Source organism: Bos javanicus, chromosome 23 (assembly GCF_032452875.1).
Source record: "Bos javanicus breed banteng chromosome 23, ARS-OSU_banteng_1.0, whole genome shotgun sequence".
NCBI classification, from domain to species: domain Eukaryota; kingdom Metazoa; phylum Chordata; class Mammalia; order Artiodactyla; family Bovidae; genus Bos; species Bos javanicus.
Window position 1 is genome coordinate 24,704,006 of NC_083890.1, and position 15,532 is coordinate 24,719,537.

General features: G+C 51.6%; 1 protein-coding gene across 2 annotated transcripts in view; it reads right to left on the reverse strand.

The window, feature by feature from the left end:
• Positions 1–15,532, reverse strand: part of TRAM2 (translocation associated membrane protein 2) — a 69,373-nt gene that overhangs the window by 53,406 nt on the left and 435 nt on the right. The gene's annotated exons all lie outside the window — the stretch shown is intronic.

Sequence of the window (15,532 nt, forward strand, 5' to 3'; positions counted from 1 at the left end):
ATCTGGAGTAGCCAAATCAATAAATATTTTCTTTAAAAAAGGCTTCAGAAAAGCACACTCTTATTTACAGCATGTGGGAATGACGTCTCTAAGATCCAGGGCGCGAGCTTATATCTACAGCATCCCCTGGCAGCTCCGTGGACCCCCCTCTCCAGCTCCCCCACCCAACACACCCGAATTCCCACTCCACCTCCAGGTGCTTCCCCATTCTCCTCTCTCCATTCAGCTTTCCTGTTCTCCAAGCAACAGGCTCTGCACCAATCCAAACTTTCCATCTTTCCATCTCCAAAATGGTAACAGCCTTAATGTGCCTTTTCTGCTTACCAAAACTATATTTCGTTGAAAAAATATAGATAGAAGCATGGAAAAAAATTAAATTACAGTTGTGCCACACACAGAAAACAAAACCATCGACTATATCTTGATAATTATCCTTACCACTGTCTTTTTATAAAAATAACACAAATCCAAGTTTTTAGAGAGGACCACACTGACATTACATTCTATAACCTGATTTAAAAAGAAACACACACCCATAGGCTATGGACAGCCTTCTGTGACATTGCATATAGATTTATGTCACCATTTTCAACTGATCTAACCAATCCCTTACTGGCAGGCATTCAGAAACAACCTCAACTTTTAAAAATGCTAACATCTCAAAATATTTGGATATACCATTGTCTGGGGGGAAAGGTCAGAATTTGGTCTGTGCATTTCTATTACAATCATGAAAAACCACAGTATCCAGGTGTCTCACCGGTAAAGAATCTGCCTGCCAGTGCAGGAGACACAGGAGACACGAGTTCGATCCCTGGGTCAGGAAGATCCCCTGGAGTAAGAAATGGCAACCCACTCCGGTATTCATGGACAGGGGAGCCTGGCAGGTTACAGTCCATGGGGTCACAAAGAGTCGGACATGACTAAGCTCTCACGTACACTGGGCAGAGTAAAACTTAAATCAACTGTGCTAAGCGGGAGGGCTCAAAGAAATCTGTTTATAAGAGTGGCATTCAAACAGCAAAGAAAGTCATTCAATAAAAGCAATTCGTAAAATGCAAATACAATATTATTTTTAAAAACGCTATGATGGGCTGTGCATGGATGGGCTGTGCACGGATGAGCTGTGCTCGGGTGCTTAGTCGCTAAGTTGTGTCTGACTCTTTGGGACCCTATGGACAGCTATCAGTGGGATTCTCTAGGCAAGGATACTGGAGTGGGTTGCTATGTCCCCCTCCAGGGCATCTTCCCAACCCAGGAATGAAACTCAGGTCTCCTGCACTGGCAGGTAGATTACCACCTGAGAAGCTCATGACAGGCCACACCATAGTATAACATAGTTCAAGCAGCACATCTCCACTTCATTGGACCACAGAGTTTTCTTTCGAGGGGGAGAAGGAGACAGTAGTCTGAAGTCATATGATCTTTGAGAAGGGGAAGAGGTGAGAGGTAATTCTGAGGCTTGATCACTTGAGGGAGCCCAGTGAACCATGGGCTGAGGGCTCAGAGCCCACCAAGGAGAAAACCTCAGCAAACGTACCCCATTTCCACATTTCTTAGCAGTCTTGGTGGCCCAGGCAGCAAATGGTGTGTCTGGTGTGGCGTGGATACATCAAGACTATATATAAATATATATGAAAATGAGAGACAACAGAAAAGCAGCTGCCTGATGATGGCTTGTGAGGGTCACAGAATTAATTAGTATTCATGAATAATGAACACTGATGGAGTCCTTGATATCAAGCTCTGTGAAAATGCTGTATGTACATGCACTATTAGCTCACAAAAAACTCAATGAGATAAGCACAATTATTTTCATTCCCATTTTACTGAGCTTGTGTGGGGCACAGTTGAGGATCTTAAATTAGTGAAGTGGAGGAGCCGGTAAAGAACCAGGCAGTGTGAAAGCAACGTCTGCACTCCCAAGCTGTACATGCTCTGGGGTATTTACAAGCCCGGCACGACCTGGCAACATGACGTTGGGAAACAGGGTGCCCACCCGGATGGCACGGGCAGCCGAGCCTCACACCAGCAGTCTGTTTTCCAGGAGAAGGAGAGCCTGGGAGTGAACCATCCCAATAAACCCGCACAAGAACACCACAACTGCCTTTCACTTCCCGGAGGTCTCCATGGAAATGCACAGAACCAATTGCGCCCTGGAGCCAGGCCTCTCCGATCTGTTTGGTTTTATACATGCCCCTCGTCTGGGACTTTGGCCACGTCACCATGGTCTTTTTTTTTTTTTTTTTAGCAGTAAAGTGGAGCGAAGGCACTTGGGACTAATCACAGCTGAAAGATCGTCTATTTAGCTTCAGCGTGCTGGGAGGAAGGGCAAGGAGACTATATTTGGGCAAACTGTTGATGGGGGGTTCAGTGGAGTGCTGGCTTGGGTGGCAGTGCCCTTCTCCCACCCGCGCCTGCCCCCACCCAAGCCATGTGGCTCGAGCACTTGGCTCTGACACAGGCACATCCCTGAATCCTCCCTGGGGCTCCAAGGAGCAGAGGCAGCACCGCCACTCCAGGAAGTGATGCAGTGAGAAAACCAGCACGGAGCCAACAGGAAGCCAGGGAGCCCTGCAGCACGAGGTGGTAACGTGGCCCCCGCCCCAGCTGCAGAAGCCCCCCAGCGATCAAGCTCAGACAGAGCCCCTCACAACTCTGGCCACAAGGAACTGTGACCACTGGTTTTCCTATCCCTCCTCCACATGAGGCAGAGCACTCCACATGAGTCTCAATCATCTCCAGGTCCCAGGCACCTTCCATCAGCAGGGGCTCAATAAATATTTGAGCTTCCCTGGTGACTCAACAGTAAAGAATCTGTCTGCCAATGCAGGAGACCTGGGTTTGACCCAGGTCAGGGAGATCCCAGATCGGGAAGATCCCCTGGAGGAGAAAATGGCAATCCACTCCAGTATTCTTGCCTGGGAGATCCCACGGACAGGAGAGCCTGGCAGGCTGCACAGTCCATGGGGTCTCAAGAGTCAGACACAACTGAGCAACTAAACAACAAATAAACAACAATGACAAATTTAAAAGAGTTCTGGTAATGGTTGTATAACAATGGGAATGTCCTTAATGCTACGGAACTGTACACTTAAATGGAAATATCAGGGTAGGGGGGTAAAAGGGCTATGGGATTATATGAAGTCATGTGTGTGAAACTTCTGAAAATTGTAAAGGACTATGGAATTTAAAGAATCTTCCATTCAATTTAAAAAATTAAAAATTGTAAATGGTAAGATACTAACTAGTATGTCATGTATAGTGAAAGTGAAGTCGCTCAGTCATGCCTGACTCTTTGCGACCCCATGGACTGTAGCCCACCAGGCTCCTCCATCCATGGGATTCTCCAGGCAAGAACACTGGAATGGGTTGCCATATCCTTCTCCAGGGGATCTTCCCAACCCAGGGATCGAACCCAGGTCTCTTGCATTGCAGGCAGATGCTTTAACCTCTGAGCCACCAGGGAAACCCATGTTATGTATATTTTACCACAATTTAAAAAAAAATAACACATATCACAGAAAAATAACAGGTGGTGACACTCAGATGCTTCTAACACCCATTGTATGAAATGTGGCCTTGTGTGCATTGAATAATTTGAGTTTAACAAGTATGGGGTGGGTTTAATAAGGTAACAATTAACAGTGAACCATGATTTACTGAAACAAAATGTCACAGAGGTGGCAAACGGGACACTCAGTAGGCCCTTCCAGGTATCCTAAAGCAGGAAGAGTCAATAAACGTGTAAGGGGTCAGAGACAAAGCCCCACATCCATCCAAGAAACCAGACTCTTCCCCACATACTTTCAACCCCAGATCTGAGAGCTGGCACCCCACCGGTCACAGGAGTGCGAGCGGTCCACACACCTGCTTCACTCCCAGCTCTTTCTAACAGGACGGGAGGGTGGCAGTCTACAGAGCAGACCTGTGTGTGCGTGCCCAGTGGCTCTGCTGTGTCCAACTATGAGAGCCCGTGGACTGCAGCCTGCCAGGCTCCCTCTGTCCATGGGATTTCCCAGGCAAGAATACTGGAGCGGGTTGCCACTTTCCTAAGCCACTTCCTCCTCCAAGGGATCTTCCCCGACTCAGGGATCGAACCCTCATCTCCTGTGTCTCGGTAGACAGATTCTTGACCACTGAGCCACCAGGGAAGCCCGAGTAAACCTGTGGATGTTACTAAATCCTACTGGAAAGGGAGGGCCAGTAGATCTGAGATGTTCCTCTACTTTGGTAAGTTTATGTGGTGCATGAATCTCCAAGGAAGGGGGCCTGGTAGGAAGAGTTTCATGTACCCCTCTGACCCAGAAACTTCTAGCCTCCTGTCACCATGCCAGGGATTCCAACATCCTGGAACTCGAATCAGGAAATATCAGTGTGAGTAGATGGATTATTTAGAATATCCTGAGTGCATACCTGGCTCCCCAATTTACTAGCTGTGTGACCTCAGGCAAGTTATGTGAATTCCCTTGGCCTCAGTTTTCTTCTCTTTAAAATGGAGTCAGGACTCGGGCTCTGAAGTCAGACAGGTGGGCTGTCGATCCTGGCTCTGGCCTCTTGACCAATGGAAGCCTGGTTAGGCTCCCTGCTCTTTGCAGACCTCAGTTCCCTCGTCTGTACTATGGGAGCAACCACAGTATCCACCTACTAAGGGTGGCTTGGAGGGCGGGATAACGGGACCCAAGGAAGGTGCTCACAGCAGTGCTTGGCACAAGGTCAGCACTCAGCACACTTTGTCCTTTGACCCCACAAGCTGTAAAGTGCTACATGAACGTCAGCATCCTCTGAGGCTCCAGCCAAGTCCCACTCTTCTCTGACGAAACTTCCCTTGCTGGAATCTAAAAGCTTTCTCAATTCCAGGCTTACACAGTGGGTCAAACCACTGTATTCACCACAAGTATATTCAGCATTTAGTGAGAAGCTGATATCTAGCACTATTTCCTACACTGATATCTAGTGATTCAGATAGAATTCTTATCTCAAGTTTTTTTCCAAAACAGAACTGAGAGGAGTTAGATGAATTTAAAAGCTACATACACCTACTGTTAGAAAAAAAAATTAAGGGAAAGATAGAACACTGAAAACTAAAGTCTTCCATGAGCTACCTGGGGGAGAGACATAATTGATGTTGACAGTCTGCTATGATTTTTCCGGATTTTGCCTTTGCATATACAAATGTTTTTTAGTATTATTAAAATGGACTCAAGCAATGGCTCCCTGTTTCCTAAGCCGAGGAGCAAATCCAAACGCTGGGTGTCCACGGCCCTGAGACCAGTGCAGACTCATCTTCCATAACTTCCTTCCTGAGCCACCTCCCCGACTTTGGCAACACAGAGCCACTTCCCACTCCCTAACCTCTCTGTCCCTTCCACACATCCTCTCTCTGCCTGGAACACCTACCTTCTCCCAGGTCCATCTGCCTGGCCAGCACCCCTCAGGCCTTGAGGCCCAGCACACGTATCTCCTGTTTACAGTGACTCACTCTGTACCTTTGCACACAAGAGCACCAAGGATACTGCCCCCTCCCACAGGACTCCGGGCCCTTGTGACAGCAGGACCTTCACCTTTCCATCTGTGACCCACTTGGCAGAGAGCACACGCCCGGTCTGAGTCGGGCTGAATGAACAGATGAGAAAGGCCGAGGCTGGCAGTGAGGAGGCGTGAACTGTTAGAGGCTGCGAGAGTGTTCAGAGCAGGTGGTGCCGGTGCGACATGGGAGGTGACACAGGAGGTGACGTCTAGGGAGAAGCTAGAGTCAGTCAACAAAACGGGAGACGGGATGGGGGAGGGGTGCATACACAAAGCAGGAGGCAGGAAAGAGGAATGTTCAGGAAGCACTCGGGTGGTTTGCGATGAGGGGTCAGGGCAGGAGCAGGCTGAGCTTGGAGGACAAAGGCTGGTCAGACTCCAGGGGGACCTGGAATGCCACACTGGGCTCCTCAGACTTCAGGTGGGCACCACCAGAGGCCTGGAAGGGAGTGAGACCCAGACCCAGCTCTGAGCCAGACGACGTCCATGGAGAAGGGACCACAGAGGAGGCCAGACAGGAGGCCGAGGACCAAGCTGGGACTCACTGTAACATTCAGGGGGGAAGACATCCAGGGTGTGAGCAAAGGTTGAGGAGCAGTAAGGGTGAGCAGGGATGCGGGGCAGCTCAGAAGGTCAAGCCGGTGGGACTAAGAGACCAGACGTGGGCCAGTGACCACAGGGGTCTGTTCCGACAGATGCACTTGCTTTACTTCCCTCTGCTGTAGACCACGTAAACTACATGCAGTGGGGGCCAGGGCTGTTAAGATGACGGGTGATCACCAACGGGCCTCGGGAAGAAGACCCCCACGGTTCCACCCGGGTGTGAGAGGTCGGACAAGGGCCCGATCCCCTCGTTTTGTCTCCAGGAGCCTGGCACCAGCACAGAGATGGCAGACACATGTCAAAGATGATGACTGACATCCATCAGCACCCACCGCCTGACGGACGGAGCGCAGACAGCCCCTTATGTACAGTGAGCGAAGCAACTTCGTGAACAAAATGAAGCTGTGCACAGGCCGAGCCTCTCTCCTCCCCTCCCCAGTCAACCCCCATCCCCCAACCCCAGGAAACCTCCCCAAAGGGCTCCCCCGCCCTCCGCCTCCTCTGACACTGGAACAAACCCTGCTTCCCTGGGTCAGGCTGCTGTACTTGAACATAAGCCCCTTCATGGCTTATGTAGCGAGAAAAAAAGGGGAGGGGGGGTGAAGATGTTCCATCTGTCTGAGGCCTGACTTCTTAAAAAATTAGAAATCGCGTTAGACACAAAACATACTGTCTGAGTAAGTCTGAAGGACACTTCAGTGATAAGGTCACACAAAGGCAGCAGCAGACAGTGGCTCAGAGCAACACTCGCGTTCAAGGGCAACTCTGCACCGGGGCAGCCAGGTCACAGCGGGTCCCACACAACCGCCTGGTCACAGTGTCTGCCACACTGGGTGGATAGAGAGAGTCTCTGAATGGACACCAGAAAGTTCAGATGTGGGGGGCCCAGGGAAAGTGGGGGGCCAGGGCATACTTCCCAGTTGGGGTGGAGACTGAAATTTTATTTGGAGGTAGGAGGAGATCTCCTGGGGAGTCCCTGCCACAGCCTTCTGATCAGACTCCTCACCTCCAACCTCACCCCCCAGGGATCAGCAGAGCAGAGGACGGAGTCTCAGGTCACTGCCCTCCCAAAGCTCTTCAAAGGCCCCCAGTACCTCCAGGAGAAAGTCTCAGGCTGGCGGCCACCACCTACCTGCCCACGGTTGTCTATCTGCCCAGCCACTGCTCCATCTGAACTTGTTCTTTCTCCTGTAACCTTGGATCACATACCCACGCTTCCTATAACTGTACGTGAAGTGAGTGCAGGCAAGGACCTGAGTGACTACCCAGTGTGGCGGTCACAGGACAGGGCACAGGGCTGACCTCCCCGGACACCCTGTTCCCAGCTGCATTCCAAATGCCGAGGGAGCCGCAAAGGGGAGCCCCACAAGTCAAGACGTCTCTCCAACACCTCCTGAGAGCAACATGAACAACAGGGCATATGCACTCAGCTGATGCCCTGCACCCAGCCACCCTCTAAGCGCTGTGGCTGTATCAACATTTCATCTTTTGTGTTGCTGTTTCTAATCCTCCCAACGACTCTCAGACATAGTGTTACCCCCATTTTCCAGATGAGGAAGCTGAGGCACGGAGCGATGAAATCATCTACAGAGACAATGCTGCTAGGACAGGGAAAACCAGGATTCAGACTCAGGCCATGTGGCCCCAGGCCCATGACCTCAGCCCCATAATTCATGCCTCTGACAGTCCTTAACAGAACCACACCTTAAAGACCCCCCGTTTCACATTACTACACAAACAAAACCCACAAAAACCAAATTCTCAGAAAGCTACACGGAGACCAGCATGTCCAACAGAACTTTCTCGAAATGTGGCCAGTGTGGCTGAGCAACTGAACCTTTTGTATTATCTTGATGAGTTTACACCGAAACAGCCGGGTGTGGCGTGTGGCTGCCTACTGGATGGCACGTGTGAGGCCTGTGTTGGCTGAGTCCACAACTGTGACAGCGCAAATGCTAACCGTAACAGATAATCCCTCCTCGAAACTAGGCTTCAGAAGGATGTCACCAAGTGCTGATGCCTCTCCTTTACAACATCTCTCCACCCCTTTAACTCGCTCCCATAATCTCGAGGCAGAAAGCATGCCCGTGGTCAGAGGAGCTGAAGAGGCCTTGCAGATGGGGTGGGACCCTACCAGCTGGCCGGCAACGCCTTAAGAACGCTGCTGTGGGTGTGGGGTTAGGGTGGCTTCAGACTCTAGGTTCACCCCACTGATGTGAAATTAAGAGGCCACAGATGTGTGTGTGTGTGTGTGTGTGTGTGCGTGTGCATGTGTGTATGTGGCATATCACTGAATATGCACACACGCTCCAGCCCAGGGCCCAGGACCACCCTGAGCACCTGTGTGATGAACGCTGGGTGGGCAGGGCAGACGCTGGCCATTCTGCCCAGGACAGTGGCCTCTTCTTGCTCTTCCCAGGTCCCCCGTCAGCCTCTTTCAAACAGTAGTCACAAAATCCGTATCAACAGTTACTCCTTGCCCATCAAGCACCACAGTTACTGAGCCCATGCCCTAGAGCCCAAGTGTCACAACTACTAAAGCTCCACTCACTCTAGAGCCCGTGCTCTGCAGTAAGAGAACCCACTGCAAGGAGAAGCCTGCGCATCACCACTAGTGAGCAGCCCCACTCGCCACAAGACAAAGTCTGAGGGCCGTGACAAAAGCCCAGTGCAGCCAAAAAAAGGAAAAGAAACCCTCTTCAGAGGTAGGACAACTGAGGCTCTGGGGATGACGTCCTTTTCACTCCTACCAACTCAAATCATGTTAGGGTTTGATGTTGAAAATCTTAAGAAACCATATGGAGGAGTTCTTCAAACCTCAACCAAAGCTCCAACCAATGACAGCCTCTGCGTACCAGAAATCACACCTGCATGCATGCACACACACCCCCGCCTTCGGTCAGTTCACTCATCCACGAAGCTGTGTCATACACAATGCCTAGGAGTCACCACCACACTTGTCCTCTGCTCAGGGTGTTGGGGCTCTATTCAATAAATCCCCTCTTCCGCCAATGGCAATGGCTTGAAGGTGAGGCCCAGCCATCTGTAACTCTGTAAGCTGCACCTGCCGCTTTTATCAAATTCAAGATCTTACTTCTATCTGCAAAACAGACTATCAGCTTCAAGCCACCACGTCATGACCTCCTTGGAGAGGAGGTCACCATGTTCACATTCGTCCCCAGAGCTCACACAGGCATACAGCAGGCACTCAGTCAGCAAAGAGCTGCCAAATAAATGCATGCAGCACACTGAAGAAAGATCTATCAGTCTCAAGGCTTCTGCACACACAGTTGCATTCAAATGCAGCATCTGGAAAGCCAGTGAACAGAAGTGTAAAAACACATTGGACCTGAGTTAGATGATGTGGGTTCAAGCCCCGAGCTTGCCAGAAATTCACTCGATCGTCCTGGGCAAATCACTCAACCTCTGGGGTCTTGTTTTCCCCTTCTATGAATGTAGTAGATGACGTCTAGGTTTTCCTTTAGCCCCTGGGCTTGTAAAACATGAAGAAAAGCTGTGCCTTGAGCGGTGACCACGATATTAACTTGATGAAAAGGTCAATGAAGATGTCACCGCCAGAGGCAACAATTCTCACGCAGATGTGGACCAAGAGCAGGCAGTGACTTTAACAGGAGGTAAAGCTTCTGCCCACTCACCCTTGGTCACATATGACACACATATTCGGGTTACTCTCTGGAGTCTCTATCAGGGATTCACAAATTGCAATGACTGTTCCAGGAAGAAAAGTCTCCACATGGAACAATGACCTCCAGACATTACTTCCAGGTAATAAACGGATTCCACTCAGACAAAGAAAAATAAAGCAGCCCTTGGCTACATTCCGTAGACGCCCCATTCATGGAAGCATCAGGGCTGAGCTCTAAGTGTGAGCCAGACGGGGCTGACTTCTTGTCTTGGCTCTGACTCGGAGAGGATGGTCCTTGGCCAAGTCTCTGCTCTAGAAGCCAGGCTCTGGATGGGTATGACAACCCCCATAAACCATCCAGATTACAGGGTGAGGCCAGTAAAGCATTTCACAGATGGAGACTGCTGCCAACCCCTCGAGACAGATGAGGGAAGCTGTCGAGAGGCAACGTGGCTCGGGTGGAGAACCACAGAGCAGCACCTCACCTAACCCTGCATGTCCCCAAATTCCCTCCAGGGGCCTCCCAGGCCCCCACTCATGATGACCGGGCTCCGTTCCTTCATGCAGGAAAGCTACGTGAACCTGCACGGTCCAGGAGACCCGCTTGCAAAGCTCTTTAAACCTCACAGTCAACCCCCAACGTTACCCAGCTGTGAGTAAGCTAGGCTGGGTTTCTTTCCAACCGAGACACCTGAGACGAGGGAGCAAGTCGAAGCTGTATATGAGATAAAGGTGTGCTCGTGAAATGAGAAGGGCTGTGTCAGGAGCCGTGGTGGTAGCTTTACTGCTTTCTCCCCCCAGCGTTTTTTTTTTTTAACTCCTTTTTCTTTAACCATTAGGTACCAATGGACACCAGATACACAGAGCTGGATAAAAAGGTTACGAGATCATATCAGTGAAGTTTCCCACCACGGCCTGCTAAAAGCACTCTGGTTGATTAGAAAGCACTTCTGTAGTTTGGGAACTCTAATCCCCTCTTATCAACCCTTCAGCTTAGGCATTTATCAGGGTGGGAACGGGGGATACATCTGCCATAGAGTGATTTCTGGTGCCCCTGCCCACGATGAAGCAGATCAAAAAAGGAGCTCATGCCTGCCAGACTGAAGTTTTCTCCATAGCAACACATGGGACTCTGCAAACAGGCAGGACTAAGGCGCTCTGTTGTGACTGGGCTGGACAGTGCTCCGGAGAAGCAGCAGCCGGAGGGTGCAGACACAGAGCAGGCGAGAGGGAAGTGGCAAGGTCGGGGCTGGCAGGGCAGCTGACAACCACATATCTGAGACCCTCTAGTACCCCCAGCCCACCTTTCAATAAGATGGATGGAAGAGGGACAACTGATGTTCTCCAGGGAAAGAGGCACCTGGGGTATTGTGATTGTCCCCTTTGGGGCAGACGGCTGGCACTGGAGAACTCGGGGGAAAGGTCTCACGGAAAAATAGGTCATATCTAAATGGAAATCGGGACCAGCATGATGGCGGAAGGTGTGCTCACACGCCCAACTGGGACGCCAGTAACAGAGACCACCAGCGTGGTTGCTGAGACCATCAACTGAGTGCCTGCATGCCAGGACCAGTGCGAGACATTTACACATTATCCTGCGATGAGAGTTAAAAACTCACTCACTGATCAACACCTCCTTTCTGGCCGTCACATTTTTGCCAAGGGAATAAGTAGGGATCACTGAGGAACCCTTACATCCCACAGGAGAGGGTTTGACACTTCAGGTAGACCAGGAGGAACACTAGCTCCAAATCTCTGTTCTGTTGTTCAGATCACTGAAATGCGGGTAGAAATCCAATCACAGAACAAGGGCACCCCAGAGACAGCCCTTCTCGGCTTCCCCTGACTCATTTCTTTAGAACACCACTGATGGGCCACGTCAGAGGCAGGAGAGGAAGACGCGTAAGTCAGGAACTATACAAGCTGGCAGAGGAACGTCTTCAAAAGCACATTAGGAGTTAGTCAAAGAGAGGCGGCACATACCCATGGATGAACATCTGTGCCGTATACACAGCTCTTCGTCTTAACAGAACAGACGCAGAACTGTCTTAGGGCACTCATGAATGCTAAGGGGCAGGACCAGCAGCCTCACTGCGGGTTGCGGTGCCTACGGGGACGCCTGGCAGGATGTGGACTGGTGCCACGGGACCCATGTCCTGCCAGGTTGTAACACAACCGGCTCCCACTGTATATGCTGCAAACACATCACCCTGACAAGCTGACCGTGGCAACCAGTCAGCAACCAGGAAGAAGGTGGTTCCTGGGGAAAAGGTGGCCCTACTACATCTGTCTCCAAAACAGTTTGAAAGCAAAAGCCAGCCACTGCCCTCAAAGTTCTGAGTCCAAAATTTTTAAAGTCATCATGGACCAAAACAGAAACCCAACCTTCAAATGATGGGCCCAGAATTTCAGAACCGTTTCCATGCTGCAGACTGGCAGCGCTTGCAAATGAGCTTGGGCAACAAACAAAAGTTTCTGTCTTGAAATAACTTTAGACGTAATATACAAGTGGCCTCGTCTCTGCTGGATGTGCCTGCCCCCCCTTGTTCTCATTCTCCGATTCCTAATGAGCGCCTTTTCCTCTCTCTTTCCCTGCCTGGTTTAGTCTGAAACGTGGCACCAAAGGAACAGGACACTGGAAAGGGAAGGGAAAGGGGAGGGAATGCGGCTTTCAAATCGGACACACACCCCACTGGCTGCCCACACCCTGAAGGCCGCTGGGGCCGGACTCCACCTAACAGGCCTGAAGGACCCAAAGTGTGGAGTAGAAACCCCCCCTTGCACCATCTCTCCCCAGCAGAGTCAAGAAAGAGAGCTGGAAGGGAAGGAGGGGGGGAAATAAAGCTCCACATTCCTGACATTTTTTAGCCGAGTGCCGAGACTGCACAGAACAGCTCTATTCCAAACAGCCTGCAGGATGGAAAGAAAACCTGGGCTCAGGGGGGAAGAGCCTGTCCCCCTACCCCAGCCTCAAAAATGGGAGAAGGAATCTCAGGAGGGTTCAAAACTGAGCCAGATGGAGGTGGGAGGGGAATTCTTTCACGTGTGTTCCCAAAGGAAGCGATCCCAAGGGAAGGAACTTGGAGTCAGCATCTCCCAGGGGACAGAACCAAGGTCCTGAGGTCCCTGCTGGGGAACAGAGCCCTTCTGAATGCTGGTGAGCTGACCAGTGAGTTGGGGAAGGGGCGAGACACAGAAGAGGTGGAGACCAGTTAGGATGCAAGGGTCGGGGGAGAGGGCCTCAGCTCATTGGCCGAGGTTGGGCAGGGGACCCCAGAGGAGGGAGTGGCCAGGATACTCGCTCTTTGTGGGAAGAATTATAATTGAGTTTTCCTGACTCAGCTTCTGAATGAAGGCATCCTAGCCCTGCCCCAAGTTAAAAACCCAAAAGCCGGCAGTCCCCTCGCCCTGCCTCCCCCTCCACTTTCCATCTCCTTCCGTCTTCAATCGGGCGGTGTTAAGTGCTGGCCTGCCCCCGCACCCTGACCCACATCCCTACCTACACACACAGGCACAGCACCCCTCCAGGGGAGAGCCCAGATGGCCCCGAGTGACAGCAGTAAGTCCCTGACGGTCTCCCCTGTGAGGGCGCCCACATGTGTTTCTCGGAGGTCCCCAGAAGACAGTGAGTTGTTTCCACTCTCATTTGGTAGTTCTAGAAACCTGAGTCTCCCCAAATACCTGTCTCCATGGAGCGTCAGCTGGTAGATACGATGAGGACCTTCTGTGTGCCTAGCACAGCAGAACACACATGCTTCGTAAGGGAGGTTGGGGCATGGCCCTCCTCCTCCCAGGCCAGCCCACACTGACCCACATCATACCTCAGTGCACCTTTCCCAGGAGACAACCTGCCTGAAGGCATGGATGCCACCGGACTAAGGCTCTACTGGAAGACGGTGGTGGGATGGACATAGGCATTTCGGCCACGACCCTTTCCACATTTCCCAGTCCAATCCCAAGATGGGGAGGAGAGCAGGGCAGTCTTTTCGCTGTTTTTTCCCACCCTGGGCCTTCTTTCCTCCTCTTCAACATACGGGATTAAGGACTCCTGGCGCTTTCTACCTCCCATAGGCGGCCACGTTTAACCAACAGGACTTTCCACCAGACCACAGGCGGTGAGGGAAGGAGGTATCCGGAGCTCAAATGCTCGGCAGCTCTTTTGGATTAAAGACAGAGTAGGTAGAGTCACCACCCTTAATGAACGCCAGAGACACAGCAGAGGCCCACCAGGCTGCAGAGCGAGCATGTGGCTGTGAGCGCTACAGCTGTCACGTGTGTCTCTCCAACCACACCCTCCCAGACTGGTGACAAGGCATTGGGAGGCCTCTCAGAATGAAGGACAGCAAGGAGATACTGAGGGCATCTGCTGGAGCAAACAAATTCTCTATCCCATAGGCTATTTTTATGGCCAACAATAAAGGTTCAGGCGCAAATGACTTGCTTTTATATTGGGAGATGCTGTTACTGCATTTGCTGCTCACATGATCTCAATTAAACCTCACAATAACCCCTGGGAGAAAGACAGGTTTTTACTAATCTGTACTGACAGGGAAACTGAGGCTGCAGCTGTTTTTTGGTTTTTTTTTTTAAATTTCATCAGATGAGTGACCAAGCAGAGACAGCAGCACAGGAGATGACCCTGGCCTGACAAAGCCCTTGCCGCGCATATACTGCAAGAGATGTGGGGGTTGAGGGAAGAGTAAAGTGGGCCTGCAGACCCCAATAGTAGTCTCCAGTTACTTCTGACAGACCCTGAAGGCCAGCCAAGGACACGTACACCCATCCAACCCTGGCTCAGCCACCACAAGAACATCCCCACCTTAAGGGCAGCTTCCCTGCCTAGCAGGGCCCTCGTTATCCTGAGAGAGGAGATAGGAAACCCAGACACAGAGGACACGGAAGAGGAAATTAGCCACACCAGAAATCCTCCACATCCAAGGCAACTGATAGATGGTTACAGCTTCCCAGCCCGATCCTGAGATGCAGACAAGCTGCCAATGAAGCGGCACTCACCTTGAGACAAGGCAGACCAGGGCGAGTCCTTCCCTGTTCGCCAGTTCTCCCTGCTTGTGACTATCACATTTTTCTGGCTGTCTGGAGCAGGGAGTCTTGCCATCAGCCCCCTTGGATTCCGACCCCATTCGAGGTAAGTTGGTGAGGCCTGCCCCAGCTGTCCCCTACCCCCACAGTTATGGTAGAATCACCTTTCTCCTAAAAGCAGAGGGTATGCCTCGCCTTCACCTTGCTCCTGTCACAGGGAGAAGCTCTAGGTCTACCACACATGGACTGAAGGAACAGTTCACAGAACGTTATGATCACAGGGTACATGAAAACTGGCCTTTGGGGCAAGAGCAAAAAAAAAAGGAGGGGTGTCAGGAGGACCGCAAAGGACACTGCTGGGATGGGGCTAGGGCCGTACCCCGAACACCTCCACTATGGCCCAAAGTTGAGGATGCAAGACCCCGAAAATCAGGTGGGAAGTAGAAAAGGGCCGGGGTCCCTCCCACTGGAAAAGCCCAGAGGAGCTGGCAGCTAGGGCTAGGAAGGGGGAGTTGTGCAATGCCTGCGGGTCTGGGAGTCTCCGGGCTTGGCTCCTGGACACCAGAAAGGAACCTCCGCTCGGCGGGCTAGGGTGGCAGAGCCGCGTCAGTTCGAGGCCAGGGTTGAGAGTCGGGGCTGCAGAGAGAGCTGCAGGGTCCAGTGGGTACCCAAGGGGGCGGCAGGGCTGGCGGTCACGACGCGGAGCTGGCGGCG